General features: G+C 42.5%; 1 long non-coding RNA gene across 1 annotated transcript; it reads right to left on the reverse strand.

Annotated features, from left to right (window-relative positions):
• Positions 1–545: 545 nt before the first annotated feature.
• LOC310995686 lies at positions 546–4731 on the reverse strand. Its single transcript, XR_014595844.1, has 3 exons — positions 4663–4731; positions 750–838; positions 546–657 (listed from the first exon to the last, which is right to left on the reverse strand). It is a non-coding gene; the product is annotated as an uncharacterized lncRNA (long non-coding RNA).
• Positions 4732–13702: the final 8971 nt, after the last annotated feature.

The raw sequence follows: 13702 nt of genomic DNA on the forward strand, positions 1-13702 counted from the left end.
AAAACTAGCATCAACAGGGTGTGTTGCAATGAGCAGACGATAAATCGGCTGAGGTGTTTACATCCTTTTCAGTCACGATTATTATTCCCACAGCTATTCAGTCTTGTACTAAAGTGTCTCTGATTGGCAGATTTACACCTATCTGCAGCTCTGGCCGGCTGCCCATATTTGTTAACATGAGAGCAAAGACAGCTGACCTGGGTGAGTGTGAGAAATCGTTATGTGCATGCCTCAAGTGTAATAAATTCTTGAACTGGTACTACTGTTTACAGCAGAGTTTGGCACGCTCTGCTGAAACACACTGTAGTTGTGTGTGGGGGTGTGTTTGCTGATTCCCAAAGTCTCCGAATTCAAAATTTTATGTTATTTTTAATGTTTTCACCTGCATTAAGAAAGCGGGTCAGTGCGTTTGTGTGTCTCCGGTGCCAGCCAGTTTGAAACCAGGTTATCCTGATCAACCGTCACCTTCACCTATGAAAACATTACACCTATATGTGCTGTTGTCACCTTTCTTTGGATTCCTCACAGATGTGCCGTTTCTCGCAGCGCAGTATCCAGGCTCTGCTCCAAGATGCAGTTTGTTCATCTCTTTACGTCAGCCCAGGGATCAGACGTGAGCAGCAGCACTGACAGATCGCTGGTAAATTCAGCACCAGACTGTAATGAAAAACACAACCTTGAAGACGCTTTGCCATGAAAAGTGTTTTTCGCTTTGTTAAAGGGCATTTCCAGTCGTAATCAATGTTTACCTCAGATATCAAGTGGATTGAAAGAGATTCGTTGAAACGTCGTCCCACAATTCTTTTCACAGCAACATACAGCAAGCTACAGTACGCACCTGTGGAGGAAAAACAATCCATTACATTGCTTAAAGGTCCAGTGTGTAAAATGAGAGGAAAACAGTTTTTTATCTATTAAATAATCCTATTGTTTAGTTATGAACATGAAACTCTTGAAACATGCTCTCTGGTTGGCTGGATTTTTCATTTCGTACAAACACGGCGGCGCAAGATGGCGATACCCTCTAAGACCCTTGCTATATGTATATATAAAAGAACAATTATAAGGCTATGAAAAGCAAACAGATTTTATTTTATAGCGATTATACACTTATACAAATATATTCAGTGGTAGTATATTCAGATTTTGCAAATAAACCTTGACAAATATTACACAATGGACCTTTAATTGATCAATTAATTAACAAATGCCCATCACACTGCTGTTATATCCTCCAAATCTTTCTAGATTTTTTTAAAATCAAAATGTATCAATCGTAAAACAGTTTTGTGCACATTTTAAAACCACAAACCAACCATGTCCTTGGCTGTTCCCACCCTGTGGCCTGACTCCCACCCAACAGCTGCTGAGTGGTGCATGGGTGGCACATCGGCTCAACTGATTGTGTACATGTAGACAATCAGCTGAGCTGCTGTGTGCAAACAACAACGTTTTTACTCTGAGTGTGCACCTGAGAAAAGTCGTGATTTAAAAAAAAGATTTTCAATAAAAAAAAACATCAATTCCCAGAGATAAGTGCGGTTGACAGCTTCCAGTAATTGTTTTTCAGTGGCTTTGAGAGCTTTGCAGACTGCCAGGAAACAGCCTTTAGTCAACTTAAGTATGGATTTACCTCCAGAGACTGTGGAGAGTTTATTTGCTTTCTTTTGTTTGTTCAGGTAATTACTGTCTCTGTAAAGTTTTCCAGACAAAACAGTGTCCCAGAGACATGTCCCTGGAGTTGAGTTAAGCAAATTAAAAAGAAGTGGGGACGAGAACGAGAACTAAACAACACGTGTAGACAAAACTTTCAAACATCCAGTCTTATTTTCATCTGCTGGGATAAACAGTAACAGTCAGCCGTGTCACTCCTTCACGGTTCAGCTCATTGTCCTGGGATTTGACCTTTTGTCCCTGGCACCGTGTGTAAACAGAAACCAGGTGAAGGCGTTGGGGCTTTTCTCTCAGGGTGCGGCTGGGGAATGTTTTGATCGGCACGGTTAACTGTCACCATGAGACGAGAGCATGACGTGGCCTAAAGACGTCTCCTAACCCCGGGAAATAGCCCGAGCCAAAAATAGGAGTAATAAATGAAACCTTCAACCCACAGGCACGCTGATAGCCGAGCCACACCCTCCGACTACGTACCTGAGCGACATAAACAAACACACACACACTCACTTTCATATCTAAGCTTCTGTGATGAGCAACAACACATTTCTTAACACACATTCAGTGGCTCATATCATATCGTCCATATGGGCAGTGTGCTTATAGAAACACACTTGTATCCCCATGGCAACAGGGATTGGGACAGATAATATCTTATTTACACTAATGAGTCATGATCCATACACACACACACACACACACACACACACACACACACACACACACACACACACACACACACGGGCATGTACACACAGCGTACTGTACTTTAAAGTGGGGTGTAGCTATTGAGTCATGTCTCTAAATCCTCCAGTACTCACAATGATTAAGAAACATTTAAGAAAAGGGTTACTAATCCAAACTATTGAAGTTTTATTGTCCCTAACGCTTCTTTTATTCCACGTATATCTTTTCAAATCTTTTTTTTTATTCTTATTGTGCAATACAAGTGACAAACATAAAGCAAACATAAATACATGACACAGCACAAGACAAGAAAGACATAACACAGCTGCCAAAAAAAGTAGAGTTATAAGAGATAAAGTGTGATGAGAGAACAAAACAAGAGAAGAGAATAAATAAATAAGTTTAAAAAAGGGATTGAGTAAAATATAACTAGTTACATTTTTTCCATCTCTAATCACATGTGTTGTGTAATGTTTGCATGAGTCACGGCCGCCCACGTCTGTGCATTAGACATGTAGCCTATAACGTGTCCTCTCTCCACTGAAGCCAGCAGCTTTCTCTCTGCTAGAGCAGGGCATTTACACAAGTGTGTCGGAGTGTTGTGTTAAAATAGAAAGAAAAAGCAGACAATTCATTCATCTCGTCTCTAAATACTACACATCTGGCTCATAATGCAGCTAATAATCCTCTTGTTTCAGTCGGATGGAGAGCACGCAGTGATCCAAATTAAAAATAAGCAGCTTGATCCAAATGTGCGACACCGTGTCTTTCCCGAAAATGTCCTAGATTTGAGGACACGAGTTCCGGTTAGTCTGATTTGTCTAGTTTGATGGTCACAAATGTTTTACCAGCACAGCTGTGATGTGGTTTACTGCTTATTAACAGTGTAATCCAGGACAATAGATGATTTACACGGTGCGTGCAGCGATGCAGGAAGTGTGGGCCCTGTTTGAAACTGCAGCACAAGAGATGAGGAGGCTGATTTTTGTGCCTCCACAAGCCAGAAAGTAGGGCAGCTAAGGGAGCGGCAGGGAGTCCCAGATCGTCCGTTACGTCACAAGAACAAGTGTGCGTGCAAACTGGAAGAGGGGGGCAGGCTGTGGCTTGTTTCCTCTCTGTGTCCCAGTCGCAGACAGAACAGTGGGGCAGTAAATTATGAATGAAACTGAGAAGCAATGGAGGAGATTAAAGGATCTCCTCTTCTCTCACACAGGCAGAAATGTCCTGAACATACTGTTCCCTGTTTATTTCCCTTCACGCAGGCTCAGTCAAACCACAGCTGCAGTTTTATCACTCTGTGGTGGTGCTTTTCTTTTCACAGAGGGCACTGAACATCACCAATGAAAACCACTGCTGTGCTCTGTTCTTAACATGTTCCTGAGCGTATATGACTGAGAACAATAAAACCAACCAAAAATTACACAATTTCTCCAAAAGTTCAGATTCATCTCATTGTAGCAGAACAGACACTGATGAATGCAATTGATTTGTTTGCAAAACCTTCGAATCTAAAGACATTTTCATTCTCAGCTGTGCTTCCTTTGCATCAACTACCACTATTATCAATGCATATACTGAATATTGATATACTTATGTCATAGTTGCAGTTTTTCCTTCTGTATTTCTATGTGAAAACCATCAGTGCACAGAAGCGAATAGCGCTGCAGCTAAATATGGGACATTTACAGCGTCCGTCTCGCTGCCAGCTACAGAGATAATGACACAGAGGAGGTCACACGCTATAAACAGGACATCAATGCTGATCTTCTCTTTAAAAAAGAAAAAAAAAGGCGCTCCACACGGAGATAAACACATCACGCAAACAATCCCTGAAGCCATTTTTTAAATTCCTGCTTGTGAAGAGGCTGTTTGTTTACCACTTAGCTCTCTGCGCCAGGTGTGTGTGGGTGTTCAGATGCCAATGTTAGCCTTTTTTTCCTCGTGGTGTGTGTGTGTGAGAGCATCAGCGGTCTGAGCGGCTGCAGGCCCCACAAACCATCTGCATGAAGTTTAAAGCCATGGCGCTTCATACCTGTGTGCAGAGACTCCCTTCTGAAAATAATGGCTCTGCAACATGATGCATTACAAGTTTTACTGTCACATCGCTGTCAGATTAATTGGAGCCTCTTTGTGAGTCCTGACAGCAGCTATGTCACGTTAGCTCTGACAAAATTAACACAATACAGAGCCAGTACGACTCTAGAAAAGGCAGCGGGTTTTGTTGTTGAATTCTGTGGAGATGTGCAGTATTTTACAGAGTCCACCCACGCTCTGGTGTAAAGTGACTGCAGGTGGAATACTGACCTGCTTTAGTTTAGTTTGCCTCCTCTGTCTGGTCTGTATTCATGTGTTTCCTTGTGTGGGTTTATCATTCTGCATTAAGGACAAGAGGAGATTCAGGAGATGGGTTAGTGTTTGAAAAAAACAGCAGGAAATCATCTTTCATGCAGAGCTCCAGATTTACATTTAATACCAGGAGCACAGTGGCCCCCTAACTTAAAAGTTTAGGAGCAAAAGCAGAAAATGTAGGGGCGTACTGTACACTGTAAATCGGTTTGCAAAGCAATCGATCCTCACACACATTGGCCTGCCACCTTTAAAGGTCCAGCGTGTAATATTTGTCAAGGTTTATTGACAAAATCTGAATATACTGCCAATGAATATGTTTGTATAAGTGTACAATCACAATACAATAAAATATTACATAAGGGTCTTAGAGAGTGTCACCATCTTGCACAGCCATGTTTGTACTGAACGGAATGGAAAATCCAGCCAACCAGAGAGCCCGTTTCAAGAGTTTCACGTTCATAAATAGCCTAAACAATAGAATTATTTAATAGATAAATAATAGAATCAGTATGCTAGATGTCACTGTTTTCCCCTCATTTTACAACTGGACCTTTAATGACAGATTCCATGTTTCATCAGTGTTTAAAAAAACAACAACAAAACCCAGCAAATGTTCTGGTTGCACATGTGCAAGTAGATGAAAAATGTACACTGTCTGCAGCCCTGTAGTGTCAATTCGATAAATGCAATGTAGTAGCTTTTAATTTATGTCATACACTAACGTTAGTCTTTTGTTTGATCACTGAGAAACTCAGCATCCAAAGACACAGCAGAGTAAAAAAAAGATCAAGACAGAGTAAACAAACCAGGAAGGAAACGAAATGGCAGACTGAGTCGTAGGGAACAGATATGCAAATGACGGCCTGGAGAGTTGGCACACACACGGAGGGGATGGTCAGGTGGATGGGAACATACTAGGGAAAAGGTGTGTGCAGGGGGAGGCGGCCGTGACATTTGAGGGAGCAAACCGTTCTGCTAGCAGCTTCAAAGCTAGACTCGGGGTGCAACCATAGACTGCAACATGCAAATTTTCAGCTAACACTGTGTGACAGCACCTGTCTCAAAATAGACCGACACGTATGTCGATGCTAAAACACAAAGTTTCACGTGTTAATTCATCAACTAGCTTCAATTAAACAACAACGAACTTACGTATTTGCATTGATCCGAAGTTTAGCGCTTGGCTAGCGACGGTTACCTGGTCACTTACTACGTCACGGTGATCGTTGGCTAAGGTCAGGCGCTGGTCCAATCAGGGCACGGTCAGTCTGGCCGGTGGGCCCGCCTCCTTCCGCTACAGCCAATCACAGTTTAGCGACCACACAGCCTGATTAGCATATTACCACATATATATTATATTAGTGTTAACGCCATAGACTTTGTGGTTAGCCCTTGCTGCGGCCTGAACACCAACTAACATGATACATATTTTAGGAAACACAGACATTAGAAATGTGAAAAGTAAAAATTTGGTTTAAAATAATCAAGTTTTTGTTGTTTCTGTAACAAATATTAATATGTCTTTTTCCTGCTACAGTTGAATGAGGGGAAAAGTAAAGATGGAATATAGTAGCTAGACTAGGCTCTTAAAAACATATGTCCACTGGGCAAAACAATATATTCTGCTACACAGCAACTTTGTGTACTGCAGGCTTTCTGTGCCCCACGCCTGATGGTCATATTTAATGCAGCTCTGCACCTGTTCTGTTACACTGGTGGGGATATTAAAAAAAAGAAAAAAAAAGAGTAAAAGAATTAGTCTATGCAATGACAGGGCTAAAGTTGGGCCACCCATTGTCATGCATGTGTGTGTAACTGCATACTAATCGGCTGTATACAATATGAAGACTATGCTAGAACATCCTGTACCTCTCTGAGCCTAAAACCCCCCAGCTAAAGAGAGGAGGGGGTGGGTTACACTGTGTTGCCAACAGTAGGGTTGACCTAAATATCAGCTCAGCCTATGTCCATATCTATCACTGTATCAGTCTGAGTGTGTGGTGTAGTGTTAAATTAGAGAGATTATTATCTTTATCTTAGTTCAACTCTTCATGTATAAACAATACTTAATGTAATAACTAAATTGTGTGATGTAGGCTATAGGACAAATTGTCCCAATTCAAATACATGAATAAAGTAAAGGCTTGGATTAACGGATGAGTTGATACTTTCCCATCGGTTCACGTTCTTCTCATTCAAAAAAAAAAAAAAGGCTAAAAATGTTATTAAAAGCCACGTGAGAACATTCAGTTCACTACGAATAGGTTAGATGTGTTTGTCAGTCTGAAGAGATAAAGTCAAATCCAGGGTGGATTTATGTCATGACCTTTTGGAGAGCGTTGGAAACTTTAATTAACACGGCGTGTATAGCATTCCTGCATATTGAGCACTGGAAGTACATTTTGTTGATCATACCTTTGACTTCAACCTGAACCAAAGAGGAAAAGAAAATAGAGACTTCTGTCTGTTCCTGTTCACTGATGATCAGTTGATGACAGTAAATTAATATCAGGTGGTGGTGGTGTCCAGCTGAGGGTCACATGTCTGTAATTGGCCGGAATGAATGTAAAGTTATATAACATGTCAATTACAAGAACGATGGTCCAGCACTGATTCGCCTCAGTCACATATAGGCTATGTAATGATACAGCAGATGGACAGTGTGTACCCATAGCGTGTGTGTGTATGTGTGTGTGTGTGTGTGTGTGTGTGTGTGTGTGTGTGTGTGTGTGTGTGTGTGCTCTTCTCTTCTTCTTGCCTCAGCCTGCATTTCTTCCTGCTGATGTTGGCTCCACGTGTCGCTGTCTGCTGCCTGGAGCCCGACTGAAAACGTGATGAGATGGACCCACAGATTTTGAGGAGGGAAAGGAATTTAAAGGCACACGTCCAGGGTTTCTGAAGATGCTTGGGTTTTTTTTTTTTACTTAAACGTTTAGATGAATGCTCAGGAACCAGACTATTTACAATCATTTCCCACAGTGATGTGGTATTCACAAAGGTGTACATGTGCTCAATGTGCAATATTTATTTAAATGTATGATTATTTATTACATTGGCTTGAAGAGATGGAGAGTTGTTTTTTTGGTAACACTTTATAATAAGTGCACACATGGAACAATGCTGAATAAAGTGAAGAAATTGCTGAAGCAATCTTGAAAAGATGAAACAATATCTGAAGAGTTAAACTAAAAACTGAATTCATAATTTAAATAATAAATAATAATAAACTACATAATGAGTATTCATGCGTTATAAATGAAGAATTCAGTATTAAATGCTTAACTAATGCTTAGTACTTATTATAAAGAGTTACCATTTTTTTTTAAATCAGTGTTGTCAGTGTCTGGGTTGAGTGCACATGAAAAGAAGAAGTTGTGTGTCCTCCCGCTGCTCTTTGACAAAAGCTGGGCTACAATGGAAGCGTGACCTGACGACACATGGAATAAAAGAGAAGGCGGCTGATTCCTCTTCCTGCTAGGAAGCAAACAGGAAACGCTGCAGCGATAGAAAGCTGACCTCAGACCATGCGTGTGTTTATATTTGCATGTGTGCGCGGCTGAACACCATGTACCAGACAAGTGAGGGTTAGAAGACATGGGAGGATGTACAGAAATAGAGTTTCAGATGCAGTGAGAGTAGAAAAGAGAGGGCGACTGGTCATGTATCTGCTCCTCTGCACGCCTGACTGCCCCAGATCAGCTCCATCTACATTAAACAGCTGTTTAGACTGAGCTCAGGAGGGGAGGCAAACAAAAATGCTGTGTCAAAGAAAACAAAACGTCAAAGGAACGGCCTTGTTGTGTCTGCGGAGGAAGATGATCTCAGAGCAAATACGCTGAGGGAAAGTCAGGGTTTGTTCAAGTTTGCTGTGTCAAATGATCTGCACACTGATCACGCCCTGTCTCCCTCCCTGCAAACAAAAAGTGGGATTTGTGAGTTTCTGTGAAAGGGCTTTGCACCTTCCTGTAGATGTGTCGGCATATGCCTGACAGATGATGCCCCTCAACTGCTTATTTACCAAAATAAACACAGCTTTCAGTGTCCAGGCTGATGGAGGAAGAGGCTGTTGGCAAAACCAGATCTTCCCTCCTTGTTTCTTTCAGAGGCCTTCAGGCTTTGTTGGGCCATTTGGTGCACACCTGCTCCAAAAACACCAGCTGTGGTGAATTTTGCACAAAGAAATAGTCTAAATCTTATTCTTTTTCTACACATCACAGATCAGAGATGTCCTTCACATCCACTCTGACAGCCTGCGTGCTAACCAGAGGCAACACCGGCGCCTGCTGCTGACTGTCGAGGGCTATTTTTGAGACGCTCTGTGTTTTTTAGGGTCACGTTACGGTATCACGCGAGGTCGAGACTTCTCCTTCCTCTGGGTCTGAAGTGCATGTGTCCATGTGGAGGGAGAGGAAGGACATTTTGCTGGCGCCGTGGCAGGCGTGCGTGCCCTCTGAGTGATGCTGATCAGCAACTTTGTGGTCCAGAGAACAGACTGTCTTGCACTTGACTTCATGAAAACAGTTGATGTCAGTCAGACTATATAAGGATGCAAATCAATTACTATTGATGCTACAGCATGAGGCCGTTATCTGTTTGCTGAGCCCTGAACATTCCTGCACAAGATACAGCTGGATGTTTATGGGCTAGGTAGCTCTTATTTAGATTAAAGCAAACATCTTCAATCTTTACTCCTTTGCTTGTGTATTATTGGATTTGTTCAACTGGAAATGCCACGTCCCTCTCTTACTGCAGCGCCCGTGCTCTTTGCTTCAACATGTGGCGAGGATGAGCTTGTTTTTTGTGGTGCGTGTGTGACAAACAAAATGCTTTGTAGGTCAGAGACAGTGCTGACACAATTGGGACGTTGCGGCCAAACTATCTGTATTATTTCGACTCGTGTGGTTTTTGTTTTGTTTTTTTATCTCTGCAGAACATCCCCTATGAAAAAAAAGTGAAAAACATGCAAAATGTTGCAGCTCACATGTGATGTTGTGATTTTGCATGTTGACCTAAATATGAAATGTGTTAAAGAGATAGTTCAACGTTTTGGCAAATTGGCCCATTGCCAAAATCCCTATAGTTTTAGGAGTAGGTTCATTACCTTTAATTGTCGGTGCAAGATATTTTTAGAATGGCGGAGCAGAGCCGCGAGCTGCTCGGAGGCTAATGGGATTTCTTGGTTTCCCTCATCAAATACACAATCCAACAACTCCAAAACGCTCTGGTGGACAAGTTGTGACCTGCACATTCACCACGCTATGAGATAATAAAGGAACGTTACAAGACTGAGTTGTTTTCGAGGTAAATTCATGACAAAACTGCTGATTCACGTTCCCGTCGGGGGCAGTTTTTTGGCAAGCAGTCTCTGCAACTACCCCTTTAACAACCACATATTCCTGGAAGTTTCACACGTGTTTTTTGTTGTTGTTGTTGTTTTTTGTATAACATTCCAACCTGATGCCACACTTTGTTTACCGTCTGCCTCAGAAACGTCAAGTCCTTCAAGCGTCCTTCTAATAAAGTGGAGCAGTCTCAGTCTGTACCATAAACAACCTGATTAAGACCAAAGCTCTTTAAGTGAACGTAGCCTTGTTGGGCCTGTTGTTGTCTCTCCTGCTGTGTCAGTCCAACAGTGGTGTAATGAGTGTCTGGCTACACACACACACACACACACACACACACACACACACACACACACACACACACACACACACACACACACACACACACACACACACACACACACACACACACACACACACACACACACACACCATGCAGACAGTCAAAACAACAACCCAAAAATCTGTCTCCTCATGTACTTTTTGTTGGGTGTGGTTGTTGTGTTTTCATTCAACAGACGCTTGCTGTTGTCCTTCACACTGCTAAAAAAAAATATAATGATGCAAGAAACCAGTCAAACCAGACTGACATAGTAAGAAAAATATTTCAGATGCTCAGCTGGGCAGAGAGGAATTGTCTGCTGCAAGTCTGGAATCTCATTTTGCACCGGTGGCGATTTTAGGATGAAAACTTTTCCTGTTTTGACAAGTCACAGACAGCGAGGGAAGGTGCTGAAGGGAGGAAAAGTGGAGGATAAGAGAGGGCCGTAATCCCCCATAATCCCCCCTCTCTCCCCAGTGAGGGGGGGGGAGGAAGAGGGCTGCGTGCCGCCCTCTCTGTGGTTTGTTTTGAGATTTCAGAGGGCTGCTGCTGCTTGGCACTGCTGGTGGCGGCGGTGGGGTGGGGGCACGTGTCTCTGGGAAATGTGACTTTGGGTGGAGGACAAGTGAGGACAGGACAGGAGGATGCCGAGGAACGGACCTGCTGCAGGGGCCTGCAGGCACATCACACGCACACACACACACATATGCACACAGGCTCACGAAATGACAAATCCCCATGAAAAAATCATCATCTGCGTGGGTGTGTGTTTGGGGAAAGTGTGCAAAAAAATTCAAAGCGCTTGCATTAGTGATACCAACACTTTCAGATTCGCCCACGTCCTATTTTTATGGGCATTTTTCTCCATTGATTTAATAAATAATTCATGTTATATGCACATGCAGAGAGGCGGGGAAGTAAAGGCAAGTTCAGATGAGCCAAATATTTCCTTAAAATAAAGTGGAAAGCATGCAGCCAGTGGCCGGGCTCCAGGCAGGGTGGATGTTGTTGTAACTGAAGGCCCATTCAGACATGCACTGCTCTCAGTTAAGGTCATTTTGAAGTGTTGGTCAGATGTCTGAATAAACATCCTGGTCATTTTTCCATAGAGCCAGGCTCACTGGGTCTGTATCACTTTAGAAAAGGAAGTCAGAATGAGTGCATCTGCAAAACAACATGACACACGGATGTAAATCTTTACATTTTGGAGATTGATCCAGGATTCAGAAACACAGAGTAGAAATAAAATTAAAAAAACACCCTTGTACAAACTTTATGAAGGAGGAAATTAGCTGTAAAGGTGAAAACAGGCTGTAAATGTATTAGTTCTGCTGTAACGTTGGTCATTTTAACTCTAGATTCTAGATATTTTGGCCTTAGAAGCTGCAACACAACATTATCGACTTTGACAGTAAATGTTTCATTTCTGTGGAGGACTCATCCGACAAGCTCTTATTTTGAAGCACAAAGCTTCTACAAGACAATTCCTGGAGCACACTCGCTGTCAAAGACAATATACTGTATACGTGTCAGTAGATTTTGTATTTTCATTAGTAACCCTCCAGGAAAACCGTCCCTCTGTTCCAGTGAAGGAGCTCATAGGTTCAGCATGCTCTGTTTAAAACAGCCCAGTAGCTCCCTCCCTCCCTGCAGCTGCTTCCCCAAACACACACACACACAGACATGACCCACATGTCGCCTCTTCATTCAATCAGCTGGACGTCGGTAATTTCCCAGGAATGTCCACACACATGTTTCGAGGGGTTTCTCCTATTGGCGTCACATGGAGCACCAAATGACTCGACCCCTTGTCTGTGTTCCTGGATGCTCAGATTGGAGCAGAGATGTCTCCAGTTGGACATTTCAGCACTTAAATCGGTGCACATGGGTGTACACATGTGACAGAAAACAAGACTCCACGGGCAGGCTATTTCAGTGTTAGATTATAATTCGGACAAAACCCTGTCTCTGTTTGGCTTCGTACGGCTTCTGAAGGCTGGATCTTCTCCTCACAATCTGGTTTTAGCTTTAGTCGTATGTTTAGGATTTGGTGGCGATGAGAGCGCAGTTAACAGGTTTTCTTTCTCTGTGTGCAAACACAAAGTGTGTTTCAATGCCCTCGGACACTGGGCAAGTTAATCCTCATGTAGCGTCTCTGGACCCACAGAGGGTGGGGCTTTGCTGACAGTCTGGAGGTTGAGGGTTTAACCAGCAGGTCGCCTGCTTTCTCAACAATGAGGACTATAGGAGAGCAGCACAGGAGGTCCACTTAAGGGGGCGTAAAGAGGATTTTTTAGGGTAGGAATGGGGCCAGAAAGGTCTTTAGATGTCTGGAACAATAGGTCAAAATTAGAGGAAGGATGTGCAGATGTGTAGCCTATGTAATAAATCATTTAGAAACTATTAAATCAATAAAATAAGAGCAGTGTTCACTATTATATAAAAAATACAGTTTGTTCAGTGTAAAAAAAACTGAATTATTCCATCAGGCCCAAACACGTTATTGACAGGTCACAATGTAAAGAATGGCCTCTATATTTGTGCCTTCTAACACAAATAGATGTAGTTAATCCACATGTGATCCCCGGGCCTACGAGTACATCCTGTACCCACGGCGGCAAGCTTTAAGAAAACACCTTTTGTCAATGGAACGGGATTTGCGAAAGTGCCATCTGGACTCTCAGGAGCAGGAGATGGACTCAATGGCTGAGCGTCTGATCCACACAGTCCAGCCGGCCGCTCAGAGGTCAGGGTCTGGGATCAGACTGACCGGGTGGAGGGGCCTTTAAATAGATATACACAGACCCAAGATCAAAGGCAACTGATTAGATCTGCCCAAGGACAACCCCCGAGAGAAAAAATCTTAATGTTTCCCTTTGAGTTTTTCTAATTTGATTTTAACTCACTCGAAGCTAAAACAACAGAGGGAAATACTCCGACAGCCATAATCAGTGTTGCATTAAAGAAGTTCAAAAGAAACTCAGCTCTCTCTTCTTCTCTGCAGATAAACGGGAGGAAAAGCGTAGCCTAGAAAATGTTTCTAAAAATATCACATACACACTGAGCTGCTTTACCTTCAGGTTAAAATTTGGCCTTGAAATTAAACATCAGCCACTGAAGCAGCTGAAGCCAAGTCTTATGAGCCTGGACCGGTTTACGTACTAGAATATTGATATGTGTGGCTAGGTTTTATTATATTCAACTGTATTGGCTTTAGTACAGTGAGAAAAAACACTGTTGAGAGTGTATTACTACACTAAAGGAACAGTATGTAAGAAATCTAAAGCAAATAGTTGTAAAATCATCCTATACAGCTCCTTTAAGGCCTGTT

This window comes from Trachurus trachurus (assembly GCF_905171665.1).
Source record: "Trachurus trachurus genome assembly, chromosome: 2".
Classification (NCBI taxonomy): domain Eukaryota; kingdom Metazoa; phylum Chordata; class Actinopteri; order Carangiformes; family Carangidae; genus Trachurus; species Trachurus trachurus.